Below are 13,107 nucleotides of genomic sequence, written 5' to 3' on the forward strand. Positions count from 1 at the left end.
CCTGACCACCTTCCCTGGGGTACACATCCACCGGCCAGTACCACCAGGAACACAGCCGATTATCGATCCAAGTTGGGCTTGTTGGTGCGTGCTGGAATGAGGACGACCACACACCATGGGGTACTGTGAGTATCTCATAGGAAGGTTTCAAGGGGGGTGCTCAGAAGACCGTTTGTGTTCGGTGACTTCGCATCATAGCAAGGGTAAGGATGAATGGTCTTGCTCTGAGTTCCGTGCTGTGCAACGGAACAGTTTTGTTAAGATAATTATCATCTTAATTATCTTAGTCTAGGAGGCTGTGGGAGAGTAGAGTGGGGCTAGACCCACAACTAATTAGGAAACACCATTTTTGTTTGCCCGCAGAATAAACTACTTATAGTTAGCCTATGTTCTTGCTTTTGTCTTTGCTTAAATGTTATACAGGTTGGTTTTTCTTGTCAACCTGACACAACTTAAATTTGAAAAAGAGACCTCAACTGTGAGATTGCACAGATCAGACTGGCCTGTGGCCATGTCTGCCAGAGATTATCTTGATTGATGCAGGAGGGCACAGACCACTGTGGGTGGCACCGCACCTAGGCAGGTGGAAGCTATTGAGCATGAGTCAGTGAGCGAACAGGTAGGCAGCGCTCCTCCATATTTCCACTTCCATCTCCTGCCTTGAGTTTCTGCCCTGACATATCTTCCGGATGGACTGACCTGTAAGTGTAAGGCAGATAAATGTTAAAAACAGAGTGAGATTTTCACCTGAGAGAGTCAACTGAAAGGAAGAAAAGTTTATTGCAGTCCATGGTTGGCTGGCTCTGTTGTTTCAGTCCTAAAGTGAAGCACAGTCGCATGGTAGAAGGACACAGGGGAACAAGGCTGCTCACCATATGCTGGCCAGGAAGCAGAGGGGCAGGGCCCAGGACAAGAAATCAATCCAAGGCTGTAACTCCAGGGCCAATCCCCTTTAACCAGCTCGTGCTACTGTGCTCAGGAGATACACATCTCCTGTGGGTCTGGGGCAAACCACACACCCTGGGACCCATTATAATACGACCATACGGTTTAGTATAAGCAAGTTCCCAGCACCTTCCGGCAGGTCCTGACATTGTGAAGCCATGGATGAAGCCAGTCCCTTCCTAAAGGTCCCACTCTGGCTACTACTGCTGTGGGAACCAAGCAGCAGGAAGCAAACTAGGCATTGTGGTCTCCTCTGTGTCAGTCACAGCACAGCCTTGATGGATGTCAATGCAGTCGTGTTAAGAGAGGACAGGGTTTCAAAGCCACGCCCAGTGGCTGATGCCTTTTTCTTTCTCTGGGTTTATCTGAGGCGGGCTCTGCACCCTGGCTAAGGCGGCAGACGTGCACGTTAGCCCTGCCGGGTGGCTCTAAGCAACACTCCACTCCTGGAGCACAGGGGGCACGAGAGTAGGGGCAGATCAAAAGTCTCTTCTGTCTCTAGAAAAGCTCTTTCAAAACCTGGCTGAACCATTTGGACAGCCTCTCTCCTTCAGTGACTCATGGTTGAACTCCAGAGCGATGCCAGTAACAAGGGAACTGACGTGGCTCGCCCTACGCTTCCTGTCATTCATGCGAAGGCGACAGAGTTTGATGGTGACAGCTCAGATAACGAGTCTGGCCACAAGAACCCTGCTCAAGCTAACGGAGCCTGGTTGCTGGGGAGGAGAGTGACAAATAAATCTGAAATGTTACAAAATCTGCTGCTGGCTGCCACCTTTCCCAGGACAACTTTGCATATTCAGAATACGCAGAGTGGGGGCTGGGGATTTAGCTCAGTGGTAGAGCGCTTACCTAGGAAGCACAAGGCCCCTGGGTTCGGTCCCCAGCTCCGAAAAAAAAAAAAAAAAAAAAGAACCAGAATACGCAGAGTGGTTCTGTGACAGCATTGCTATCCAGCCAGCACAATGACTAATGGATTCGAAGGCCAAGTTAGGGCACAAAACAGGCCTCCCAATGGCATTGGGAGGCCAGAGGCTGAAGGAATTGAGCACAAGTGCACAGCGGAGGTTGGCTCCTGTACCCTGTGTCCTGGAGTAGACCATCAAAGTGGCAGGAGTATGTGGCAGAGGAGCGTGTCCACCTCTCTACCGACAGGAAGCTGAGGAAAGACTTCCTCTAACTCTACCGTACCTCCAGTTGATCCTGAGGCTCACCCCAGCTTCACCACCAGCACGCAGACCACGCAAAGTTTATCGAGGATCCCTACACCTCTCTGAAAGCTCAGCTTTCACTCTCGCTGCAGACTGGGTTTCTACAGAGGCCTCCATTCTGCACGGGAGATGCACATCTCCCCGGGTCTGGGGCACGCCGTCCACCCTGGGACCACGCCATTTATAGTATGATTGTAGTTCAGTAAGCACAGCAGACACGGAGGGCAGCACGCTTCCCGAGCTTCGTCTGCTGGCAGTACGGCCGCTGAGTTCCACGCTGGGTCAGATTTCCTCGAGGCCAGAGCCAGGGGTCGCCTGTGATCGGCCATGGGGGTGTTCTTGGAAGGCAGAGCAGTTCGTGCAGCAACCGTGTTCTGGAGGTCTTCACTGCTGTGGCAGAATACTTGAGAAAGCCAACTGAAAGGAAGAAGGACTTACTTGGTTTCAGAGATTCAGTCTGTGGTAGACTGGCTCTGTTGTTTCGGTCCTGTGGTGGGACAGAACAGCATGGTAGAAGGACACAGGGGAACAAGGCTGCTCACCATATGCTGGCCAGGAAGCAGAGGGGAGGGGCCCAGGACAAGAAATAAATCCAAGGCTGTAACTCCAGGACCAGTCCCCTTCAACTAGCTCGTGCCTCCTGAGTTCCCAGCGCCTCCCAGCCGGTCCTGACAGTATGAAGCCATGAACGGATTAATCTGTTGATGAAGCCAGAACTCCTCCTAAAAGTCCCACCTCTGGTTACTACTGCCTTGGGGAGCAAGCCTTCAACACACAGGCTTTCAGCAGACACCCAGTCTCTCTCTCTCAGCTAAGGTGATTCTGGATGCATTCTGTGTACTTTCCAGGATAGCACAGCAGAGCTGGATAGCAAACCTTAATGATATGGCTTCTTCTCTGGCCCTGATCACTTCTCCACTCCCACACTCCTGCTACTGAAGCTCATCTCCTGCCCTCAAACCACCGGCTTCCAAGACCTCACCCCAGACTGCTGTCAGGGCAAACCCAACCTCAACTACAGATCAGCGCAGCCCTCCTTGGTTGTGTCTCTCCCCCAGCTTCACAAGCCGATGCCCTAGCAGCCGTTCTCCTACTGGGGGCCACACTTCTCCACTAGAAGCAGGGTACAGCTGTCCAGGTGCCTCTGAAATCCTGCCACACGGCACCCGGTCCACCATAGGGCTGGTTTCACCCTAACCTCACCAGTGAAGTCTTTCCATTGTCTGGAGAACTAGAAGTGGGAGGAGCTCCTGGGAAAGGTCTTCTTGCTCAGGTGTCAGATTTCATTGCTGCTTTGATCGCTGTGGCCAAACCCCTGACAAGGAAGTGGGGGTTTATTTTGGGGTTTATTTTGGCTCCTGGTTTTGGAGAGTTCTGCCCTGCGTGCTTGGGCAGAACATCCACACAACAGAGTGTGCGATGGAGGGGCTGTTCACCTCCTTGCAGACAGGGAACAGAGAAAGGGGGTTCTAGCGAAGGGTCAGGGCAGGAGGTAGCCTCTACTGTCCCCACTTCTGCTGTCCCCCTCTCCATGACTTCCTGATCGTGCAACAGTCGTCAATCAGGTGGAGCTCTCAGAACGTACTGCCTGGCCACTCAACCCTCGGTACCCGGTACCCGACACTGTGGAGAACGTTTCATATTTAAATCGTAACAGATGTTTTCTCTAAAGCACACCAAGATTTGGCACAATGAGGAGCACGGACACCCTGTCAGCGGAGCCTTTGTCCCTTTGGAGTAGAAGGGCACATAGATCGCAGTGAGCGTGACAGATGGGATGGGGGCTTTGTCTGCGCTTGCAGCAAGGGCAGGTTTTTTTGTTTTGTTTTGTTTTGTTTTGTTTTGTTTTGTTTTTTCTTTTCTTTTTTTTTCGGAGCTGGGGACCGAACCCAGGGCCTTGCGCTTCCTAGGTAAGCGCTCTACCACTGAGCTAAATCCCCAGCCCCCCGAGGGCAGGTTTTTAAGTGCTTCCCTCCACCAGGTTAGAATTCACCCCTGCACATAGGAGGTATCCTTGGGTGCTGACAGCTGATGTCACTTCTTCTTCGAGGCCATGACCGTAGCATCGCTTCTCCAGTGCACACCAGACACCAACCTTAAAGTCAGGTCTCCTACTCTGGGATGAGGTGATGAATGGCAAGATTACTGGATTGTTGGGAGCAATGCCCTTGAAGCCCTCCATTATTGATGTTATTATTATGGTTAGAATTAAGTATGACTGGGTTCACGGAAAATCCCCAGCCAGCTGCAGAAGACTAATACAAATCTGGTGGTCAAGATAAATAATGATATAATAAAGTTCTCCTGCTGACTAATAATATGACAAACCTGTGACCTTTCTGACATCCTGTCAACATCAGCCGATTCCCTGACCACACGAATATTGTGTCCTTGACCTGCATAAATGTTTCGTACTTTCCCCCCTCCCTCTGTTACCCATGTTATGGTATAAATTCAACCTTGGGGAAAAATAAAATTGTCGCCTTGATCAGACTCTTGTCTTGGCATCCTTCTTCATGTCTCTTGTCCTCCATTCTCTTCCAGGTACCCTCAGCCCTGTCTTTGACACTGGATTCCAAAACAATACAGAGAGGTGCCCCTCTATGTGTGTGTGCATGTATGCGTGAGTGTGTATTTATATGTGTGTGAATTTGGGTATGTGTGTCTTTATGTGTATGTGTGTGAATTGGTGTGCGTGAATTTGTGTGTGTGTTTACGTGTGCATCTGTATGAGTGCGTGCGTGTGCATGTGCGTGTGTGTGCGTGTGTGTGTGTGTGTGTGTGCGTGCGCGTGTGTGTGTGCAGTAGCAGGGCAGGACAGAACTCTCTGAATCTCTGGAGTGGAAGGATGTCAGCATTAATAACACAGTTTCTCCTAGTGCCTATTACTGTGCTCCACATAGTAGGTGCTTGTGTTGGTAGACTTGTCTCTGTGGTGAACACTTGAAACAGTTGAAAAGAAGGGGAGATCTTTGGTTCGTGGGTTCACAGGGCTTGGCCCATGCTCATCTGACTCTCGTTTCTGGGCCTGCGGGTAAAGAAAAGAATCGTGGCAGGACCGAGCTGATCTGCTCATGGCAGCCAGTAAACCAGGAAAGGAAGAACAAGACCCTCTTTAAGGTCAAACCTCTAGTGTTCTTCCTCCAATCACACTCTACCTCCCAAGGTTTCCATGGCCTCCCAGGGAGAGGGTGGCTCTTGTAGCCACAGCAACTGCCACAAATCACGGTGTATGAATGTCTACTTGAGTAAGGAGGAACTGATGCCTTAACATCATTAGAGTGCTTAGGGTCACCATGTTGGGCAGTGCCAGTTTATAAGGCAAAGCCCTGCTAGCCTTTGGGACATTGAGACGTAAACATTGGCAGATAACACTGAAGCCAGTAGTAACTACCGGGCTGTTTGCCCCAGGCCTCAGGATGAAGGTCCAGCGAATGTCAGTTGTCCCAGGCATTCACATTAAGTAGGCTGTCCCTTGGGAATGAGAACACATAGGCCCAAAGATATTTTTGGGTGTGCAGATCTGGCTGCCAGCTGGGCTGGCCTTGAGCAGCCAACACAGGAGTCCAGTGGAGCTCTGGCTCCCCCTACAGGTCACGATGAGATTGCATCCACTTCATTTCCTCCCTCCCTTCCCCCTCCTCAGGCCGCCACATCAGACAAGTCAGAACAAGGTCCAAGCACGGAAATCAGTTGGAAATCGCCTACTCAAAGTCACATCAGAACAGAGCAGAGAAGGACTTTAAATCATTTCTTTGCCCCCCTTATTACCATTTCACAGCAGAGAAACCAAGGCTAATTGAGGTGACCGGTATCTCTTTGGCTTCTTCGCCCCTGGCAGTGACCTACTGAGCCCACAGATGGGCTAAGAGCACGTGGGCAGCAAGAAAAACAGGAACCAACCGGTCAAGGTCAGACCCTCCTTCTGCTTCTTATGACCACACGGTAACTTCTTTAAAATGCTGATGAGTGAGGTGAGTGAGTGGTCAAGAGAACTGGACAGCCGTCCACTAAAATCCGCAGAGAATGGGACGGCCGTCCACTAAAATCCGCAGAGAATGGGAAACAGGAGATGTGCTAATGATCCACAGAGAACAGGACAGCCATCCCCTAACGATCCACACATATCTTTCGGGCACTCGTCTAAAAATACCATTCCCGCTTTATTTATTTTTAAATATTTCTGTAATATAATTCTAGTTTTTGAAACCTCTCCTTCGGGGGAAAAAGTAAATAGTGAGATTCTGTCAGGAAAATGGTAAAATAAAAGGCTGTGAATGGTGGTGCTCGCCTTTAATTCCAGCAGGCAGGAGGCAATGGCAGGCAGGTCTCTGAGTTCCAGGCTGGCCAGGACTATACGGTGAGGCCTTGCCTCAAGACAAGCACCCAAACTGTTCCCCTTCTCCCACCCCTCCACCCTCACACCCATATACATAGCTCTTATAAACAGCAACGAAATGTTTTCTGCTTATTGATTGACTGAATGGATACTGCTTATCTATTTGGGAGTAACTAATAACATCCGATACTTTACCAAGCAGAAAGGTCTCTTTCATGTCCAACCTCATTCATTTTTGCTCTCCTCTGTCGCATAGCTCAGCATGGAGGACACTTAGCCAAGCCAGATGGACCAACCACTAGAAAGTCACACCCTGCTAGGAGTAGCTAAGCTTCGTGCTGCAAACTTTGTTCAAGGTCAGAAGTTCAAGACTTTAGTGATGGTGGTTTCTTTTGCATCAACCTGTGAGTGAGTGGCTTTCCTGGTAGTAGCTGGTTAGTTCGTTGTTGAACTAGCCAGTTCAACTAACCAGTGAGATATTTCAGGGGATCAATGGCAGCAAAATCCTGGACACGAATCATCTCAGAAACTAGGATGCAAACATAGCAGGAGCATGGTCTGGCCCCCACGTCCAGTCATGAATACTTAAGATAGACATTGCAGATAGTAACTTAGTGTATTGTGATGGTGGTGCCCAGCTTTGTGCCCGTGTGCATGTGTGTGCCTGCCTATGTGCTCATGCCTATGGATGCAGAGGCCAGAGGAGGACACAGGGTATCTTCTTCTATTGTCTTCTACTTTATTCTCCCTCACGGAGCCTGAAGTTCAACGTTTTGCCTAGGTTGGCTGGACTTCCTATGTCCCCATCACTGTGGTTGCAGGCACACATGGCCATGTGCAGCCTTTATGTGTGTGCTAGGGATTCAAACTCAGGTCCTCACACTAACACAGCGACCTTACCACCTGAACCATCTCTTACTATAGAAAACACAGCCAAAGTTTCACTCATTTCAAAGCGAAAATGAGTGCCACAGTACTCCATACCATCTGCATTAATAGCTTTTCTCCACTGCCAGTTCTCAAGCTGAATTAAAATATAAAGGCAGGTTCAGTGTAGGAGAGCATCCGGCAGCGGCAGGTGCTAACACAGCACCTCAGAGGAAGCCAGAGGAATTACCTGTATATTAACAGGGTTAGGGTAACGGGGCCTGGGTTTGAAATGCAACACACATGACCCTGGGTGACCTGTGATAGCCATGTATAAAAGGCCTGAAATGCACCTATGGCTTTTTCTCTTCTTTGTTACAACCACAGTGCCATCTAAGCGTGAAGTGTGGTCCCAAGCTTTTACCAGCAGAGTCAGGCGAGGATGAGGTCTTGCGCACTCCAAATTGTCAGCTCTCCTAGACTCGAGCATTTGCAAATGGTTCTGTGCTGCTCCTTGAGACCTCTTAGTCAGTACTGTCCCTGACTATCCAGACTTCACTCTGTACTGAAGCCCTCCTCCCATCACACAGATCTGTCATATGCCCAGCAGACTGCCTTCCTTGTAAAAGAGATTGTCGGCCGTAGAAAACAATACAGAGGTGAAGGAGGAGGAGGAGGAGGAGGGGGAGGGGGAAGGGGGAAACGGAGAAGGAGATGGAGACAGGGAGGGGGAAAGGCACACAGGGTTATCAGCATTTCTACTTCTAGTTATATCTAAAAAGAAACAAAAGCAGCTAGAGAAATAATTTTAGAGCTGGTAAGATGGCTTAGTGGGTTAAGGCATTGCCACCAAGCATAAAGATCTGAGTTCTACCCCAGGGACTCACATGATGGAAGGGAATGGCTCCTGCTTCCGTGTGTGTGTGTGTGTGTGTGTGTGTGTGTGTGTGTGTGTGTCTCAGAAGTCTACTGACAGCTGTTTTCCTCTGAGTTCTGAGTCTCCTCAGCAAATGTCTCTTGTGTCCAGAAAAGTGAGACACTTCCACTCCTACTTCCTGCCCCCATTCTGAGCATTTTGACAAATTACAGGATAGTGGGTTGTTTTTTAAAAACTGCAATTTCTTATTTATATATTCTTTGTTTTAAACTATTAACAAAAAGTAATTTGTAAAAATGGTTTCATAGTTAAATATAAAACCAGGAGCAATTTAACTAGTGGCAGACAAACTTAACAAGTTAAAATTCTTAATCAATTACACTGGTAGAAATTGTCACTTTGCAACCTGTGTAATTAGTAACCACAGCAAATGCTAGGACATGGAACTGTCTGTTTAAATAGAGGACTGGGCCAGAGGCTGGCCAGCTTAAGACCCTCCCACCGTGCACATCAGCCCAGTGTGAGTGAGCCCAGCTGGCTCTTTGTAAAGGTCCATTCAGGACAATATGTGAAGTGTGTGGCTGACATGGGAGGCCATGTGATTGCTCCACGTGCAAAGCAGGCATGACCATTTAAAAGCACATCCTGGGTTGTACGGACAATAGGTAGCTGGAGACAGACAATGCTTGCTTATTCCGATATGCTATAAATAGATGGCTGTCAAAAGCATCAGAGATCCACATGACATTTAAAATCATCTCATTATTAAAGGATGTTTTAACTATGAGATAGTTCTGCTCCTGACAGTGCCCCCATTCCACTTCAAGGGAGACGATGAGCATCAGTAACCTCCATATAGAGTTGCTTCAAGTGTGGCAAGCTAGCCACCGGGGGAAATGCCCAAACTTTATCTGCAGACAGAATGCTATCTAAAAAGCACAGACGCAGGATAGGCAATTGCTAAGTGTCGATGCCCGCACCGACATGGCACTGAGATCTGGGCGTAAGCCTGCAGGATTAAAAAACACACATGTGGCTGGGGATTTAGCTCAGTGGTAGAGCGCTTACCTAGGAAGCGCAAGGCCCTGGGTTCGGTCCCCAGCTCCGAAAAAAAAAAGAACCAAAAAAAAAAAAAAAAAAAAAAACACATGTGCGGGTCATTACGTGTTAAGAGAGAATGCCAATTCTGTAGCTTTATTCACCGAATATATACCCCAAGTTGACCAGGTGGCAAATTCCAGGAAGCACAGTGGGAACACCCCCCCACCTTTTTTTTTTTTTTTTTTTTTTTTTTTCCGAGCTGGGGACCCGAACCCAGGGCCTTTGCTTCCAGGCAAGCACTGTACCACTGAGCTAAATCCCCAACCCCAACACACCCCCACCTTAAGGCTTCAGTAACAAAAGACTGAATATGTGCCCCAAATTTACTGGGGAGAAATCCAGGAAGACCAGCCTAAGTCCCAGGAACAAAGACTGAGAACAAAAGACAGGAAGGAACCAACCATTGCCCAGGTGTATGCCCAGGTGTGTTCCTTTGTTAGGAACAAAGGCTTCTACATTCAGGGCTCAGCAGGGGTCAAACACTGCAGGGGACCCAGGAAGGTCCAACAGCTAAGCTCTGCCAAATCAGGGTAAGCTAGTCCTTCATAATTCCTGCTTCATTTAAGGTCTGTCAGATGTTCTGGGATGGAAGGCTGTGAATGAAGATAAACACTCCAACGTTATAAGGAATATTGGACTGGTCAAGCAGTAAGCTATCTATGTTGCTTCTATGATTTTTGGGAGCTGGGTCCCTGTGCTTCCTGAATACTCAAATAATATTTATTTGTTCTCAAATGATAGGGTTGCAGACTACATAGTTATAGTCTCGCAATTAAACTTGAGGTGTTCTAGATATTAAAAGATGGTTTTAGGATGGTAGTCTAAGTTAAAAATCAAAGATGATACAGATGATATCAAAGATGGTACGGAATTGTATACTCATTAAGTTGGGATAGATGATAAAATACTTTACATTGCCAAATATAATGGACTAGACATTATAAATATATATTATACCTCATAATTATTATAATTGTGTTCAACTTATATGAGAGAAAAGAGCCTTTTATTGGACTAGAAAAGGGAATTGTTGAGGTTTGGTCTTTTGTTTAATGCTAAGACCTGGTTGCCACAGAGACAAGAGTCTGCACAAGAGAGTCTGCATGTAGACCCAAGTGATACCATATGACCCTGCCCCCCAATTACTACTGATTGATTGGTTACTAAAGATGCCAACAGCCAATATCTGGGCTGAAGAGACATAGGCAAGTTTGCGGGTTCCTGAACCTAAGGGCGCCGAGAGAGAACCACAACAGAGAGAAAGACACCATGGGTTAGGAGTCAAAAAACATGGCCCTGAGGGCTGGCCAACTGGAGTTAAGAGCAGCCCAGATGAAACATAGTAATAACTCAGGGAAATAGATTTTAATAGCATAGAAGATAGGTATTTGCCCAGCTCTAGTGCTGATTAAGGCTTATTATAAACATAAAAGTTGTGTGTGTGTCTTTTATCCATGAACAAAATGGTCAAAGTCGGTGTAGAAACCCCGGACCGGGATTAAACATTTCCACCACACTCACTACCCTGCAACTATGACAACATGGCCTGAACCAGTTTTGGGTGCACAGTAAAACAAGCTGTCCTCCAGCGAACTCTCAGTGATAATCCCCTATTTTACCATCTTAGAACTACAGAGCATTCAGTGTGGGAATGATTAAAATCACATACATCTGGGGGACAAGCACAGGAGAGAAGTGATTATATAATTTAACCTGTCAATCAAAGCAGGGAATCCTCCAAACTGTTTCACTACTAACCAATGTCCCCCTTTTCAGACCCTGTGAAAAGAAGCCCCCACAATAATCTGCAGCTCCTGGGTATGTTGTCCCAAGTGGCCTCCTTCCTAATCAGGACAATGGCGTCCCTGCTGCTTTTGCAATGAGCCTTTATTTCAGTTCCTTGAATAAGAGACCATGAACCTGGAAATCCAGCCTAGATTTCAACCAGTTTAACACCCAGACTAGAAACCTATTTACGATGGCCCAAAGTTAAGAGTTCTACCTTATGTAAAATCGTGACACCAAAACCTTTTTTTTTTTTTTTTTTTTTTTTTCGGGGCTGAGGAGACACCAAAACCTTTTAATGTAAAATTTTAGTATTTGGTGGGATAAAAGCTTCAAGAAAACATGAATTTGCATGGTCTCATTTTATTAGTTTGACGATGCAAGTCATTCTAATGAATTGATACATTACAGTGCTACAAAAATCATTGGCTGTGTCTTCAGACACATATGTGAACACATTGATGTAGGTCTTCTGTGATCAAAAGGGAGCAGAGTCCCAAGTTCAAGCACCTCAGGAGAGAAAAGCATGAGCATGAGAGGAAAGAATCCTTTGAAGAACTGACTAGAAACTTCACTCTGAAGTGTGATGTTGTGAAAGAAAAATGAAGCTTCCACTCGTGATAGTTTTGTGTTCTGACAAGGAACCACATCTAAAATGAGAACTGACAGCTGAGAGATCACCTGACCCCGTCCGTCACTTTGCTGTACAGATGAGTTATCCTTCCACAGGCCCTGTCAAAGACTACAGAGCTCACAAGCAGAGCAGAGACTCTTACTGGTTCTCAAAGGTGTTCTGGAAGCGTCTGGGACTCCAGTCACATCTGAAAGACCTTGGGTTTTTCTGTTTAATACAGGGCTAATAGCTGGTGCTTCTATAAAGTTGCTCAGTTGCTTTAAGACAAAATCACATCTACCACACCAGGCACTCACCACCAGTCTGTCCATGCTTTTATCTCCTGAGGTGTTTGAACTTGGACTCCTGCTCCTTTGTGTTCACAGAACGCCTGCAGCAAGACATGGACAATCTGTGTCTCCATGTAGCTCCTTCTCACCAGAACCACCTTGCTCCGCCTGTTTGCCCAGTGGCTGTTTTGTACGGTAATTTGGGAGACACCAAACAGCAGTGAGATTTCCTATGAGAACTGTCGGCTGGAGATGCAGCCCTGCACTGGAGCATTTGCCCAGTGTGAGCCAGGCCTTGGGTTCAACACCTTCCCACCTCCCACAAAGAATGTACTGGACAACACACTTCAGACGACTTTTAACTTAGTCTCAGCCTAATGGTTGCCTAGAACCACACACCTTTCTATGGTTAAAAAACCTGGTTACACATTTTAATTTAAACCTCCAAAGAGTGGATACAATGTATCTATTGGCCATTTCTTTCTTTTTAAGTACATTTTTCTTTAGTTGTATGGGTCTTTTGCCTGCATGTATGTCTGTGAACTACGTGCATGCCTGGTATTTAGAGGTTAGAAGGAGGCGTCAGAGCCCCAGGAACTGGAGTCACAGAGAGTTGTGAGCTGCTATGTGGGTGCTAAGAATTGAACACGGGTCTTCTAGAAGAACAGCAAGAGATCTTAGCCCACGAGCCATCTCTCCAGCCCCTTCTGGCTTTTTTTAGTTACAGGAGCCATACCCCAAACAATCTGCTGGATAAGCGATGGATTTTCAAAACTTTATGCATTCACAGCAAAGCTGTGTTTACAAGGGAACTTTTTAAATTTCTGAATGAGTGAATCTAACTTCCTGATGCTCTCAGACTGCAGTGAAGACAGACTAATAGTCACCTTGACATGCGTCTCTTTCTTCAGGGGAAGAATCGCAGCAGGGGTACATGTCTGACTTGGGTTCTGTTATACCGTGCAGTGTTCCTAGGTGTGCATCACGGGCGTGTCTGTTAGAGCTCACCCTGTTGTAGTCTGCACTCCTTAGGCCTAACGGTGACACAGAGCTGTGCTACGTTACAACTACTGTGTATG

This window comes from Rattus rattus, chromosome 13 (genome assembly GCF_011064425.1).
Source record: "Rattus rattus isolate New Zealand chromosome 13, Rrattus_CSIRO_v1, whole genome shotgun sequence".
NCBI classification, from domain to species: domain Eukaryota; kingdom Metazoa; phylum Chordata; class Mammalia; order Rodentia; family Muridae; genus Rattus; species Rattus rattus.